Below are 2,243 nucleotides of genomic sequence, written 5' to 3'. Positions count from 1 at the left end.
ATATATATGTGATGTGCGTAAATATATAGCTGTAGAAATCATTTATGCATACATACCTATGTGTATAAGAATGTGTGTGTGTGTATGTGTGTAATGTGCATATATAATAAACAAATGCATATACTTATATATATATACATATATCAACACAAACATAACAGAAAGATATATATGTGATGTGCGTAAATATATAGCTGTAGAAATCATTTATGCATACATACCTATGTGTATAAGAATGTGTGTGTGTGAGAGAGAGAGAGAGAGAAAGAGAGGGGGAGAGAGAGAGAGAGAGAAAGAGAGGAGGAGAGAGAGAGAGGGAGGAAGAGTCCGCCCCAAAAAATATATACACGTGAAAGAAATATGTGTCGAAATATTTTAATACTAAATTTATTCAGACAACACAAGATTAAAAGAAGTTACCTTTAACATCCACCGTTGCAAGAGGTGCTCAAACTGGTGGCTTCCAGACACTTGTTAGTAAGGTGAACTGCTGCTTGGGTAATGCTGGCCAAAGCGTCCTGTGGGATTGCTGCACATGCCGTCTCAGTTTTTCCCTGAGGGGCCGTGAGTGTAGCCGGTTTTCTGCGATACTTTAGTATGCCTCGTAAATAAAGTTTGCAGTTGTTAAATGTGGAGAACGTGCTGGGAACTGAACTGCATTTCTTCGTCCTATCCAATGTCCTTGCAAATTCTCGTTCAAGTAAGGTCACACGTCTCGGCAGTTGTGTGACAGAGCACCGTCTTGTTGAAAGAAAAATTCATTATTTCCATTAAGTTCATGTACGGCAGGTCAAATGGACGTACGTTTTATGTCTAGGTATACTTGACCAGTAACAATAGCTTCAAAGAAAAATGGTCCTGTGAGCACTCTTGATGACACACCACACCAGATATTGACCTCTGGAAAATCGGTTGCTTTAAATAAAGAAAAAGGTGAAAAAGGCCAAAAATGGCGAAAATGGTTAAATGCAACTTGTAATATTTGAATAAATCTATATATATATTAGCTGAGGTATTCGCCATTGTCCAGGTGCCAAATATGTATCATTTATTATTAATTTTGTGTTGTTATTAATATTAAATGTTTTAACTTATAGCAGCTTTTTCTATGATTTTACTATGTAATTTCTCTTGCATACGTTTTATTGTATTGCAACATGCTTATCGTTGAATTTTTCAGGATTCTATGATGTAGGAAGCTTTTTGAGTTTCTGCTTTTATTGGTGATTATATTTTTGTGAGTTAACTAAATGCTATCATTTTGTTTTACTTTCTGTATTTTCTTGCCATTCTGAATTGAAATGCAACACATAAAACAGAAGTAATTTTATTACAAATGTTTCTTTTATTTTATATTCTTTTTTTTCTTCTTCTTTTTAGCAAGAGCTCAATGACGAACAACCTTTCTTGTATTGCGGATTAATGATCTGATGAAAAGATATCCGCTCGACTCAACAAGTAAATTTGCAACATAGAGCTGACCATAAGAGAAACATGGATATGTTAGCTCAACTCCAACAACGCTGATAAAATGTATCCAAGACATATTGGTAGCTATGGGAAAAGAAAGTGTCGTTGGAAACTAAAACCACTTCAACTGAAATGTATGTCTGAGATGATGCGAAGAATGTGTAAAATGAAAGCGTTTTCATCAAGGAACAACCAATCATTGGGCCTTGTCAATGACATGTACATACCGTCACATGCATAAATGAAATCTGTCACCACCGATATTGATAGGAAACAGTGGTCAATACATTCACTGACATTGCCAATAGCTGCTGAGCTGAATAAAAATTCGTTGCACACGATAGCCATTTATTTTTCAAACTTAATGTATATACATTGTTCACATACAATACACTGGGATTTTCGTTCAAGATAAAATCTCTTAAAGACGTGCTGTGTTAAAAATAGAATTATATTTCAGAGGGAGACGAAAAATTGAACCGGTAGCTGCTTAGCAGAAACGTTAGATGCATTTCGCAGCCGCTGTGAGAACACATCCATTGACAAGGTTTGAAAAAGGCTAAAATGCAATCTAGAGTTCACGCTAGCCGTTGCCGGAACTATTTTTCGATTCCCTCAGATATATATTGTTTTTAACATTGCACGTCTATGAAACTTTTGTCTCGGACGAAAACAAAAGTACATAGCCTGTCAACGGAGTATATATACATTAAGTATGATACATAGATGGCTATCTTAATTAGATACTGCCTCAGATGCGTACACCGGATATA

The 2,243-nt window shown here is 35.6% G+C and overlaps 1 long non-coding RNA gene across 1 annotated transcript in view; it reads left to right on the top strand.

Moving 5' to 3' along the window:
* The window catches only part of LOC106883900 (uncharacterized), a 28,548-nt gene extending 26,735 nt beyond the window's left edge, over nt 1-1,813 (top strand). The window contains exon 2 of the long non-coding RNA XR_001411173.1: nt 1,381-1,813. This is a non-coding gene — a long non-coding RNA (uncharacterized LOC106883900). The remainder of the gene's footprint in view (nt 1-1,380) is intronic.
* The last annotated feature ends 430 nt before the right edge of the window (nt 1,814-2,243 follow it).

The sequence above is a fragment of the Octopus bimaculoides genome, chromosome 2, assembly GCF_001194135.2.
Source record: "Octopus bimaculoides isolate UCB-OBI-ISO-001 chromosome 2, ASM119413v2, whole genome shotgun sequence".
NCBI classification, from domain to species: Eukaryota; Metazoa; Mollusca; class Cephalopoda; order Octopoda; family Octopodidae; genus Octopus; species Octopus bimaculoides.
The sequence above is the reverse complement of the archived record's forward strand: the minus strand, read 5'-3'. Positions and strand labels throughout refer to the sequence as shown.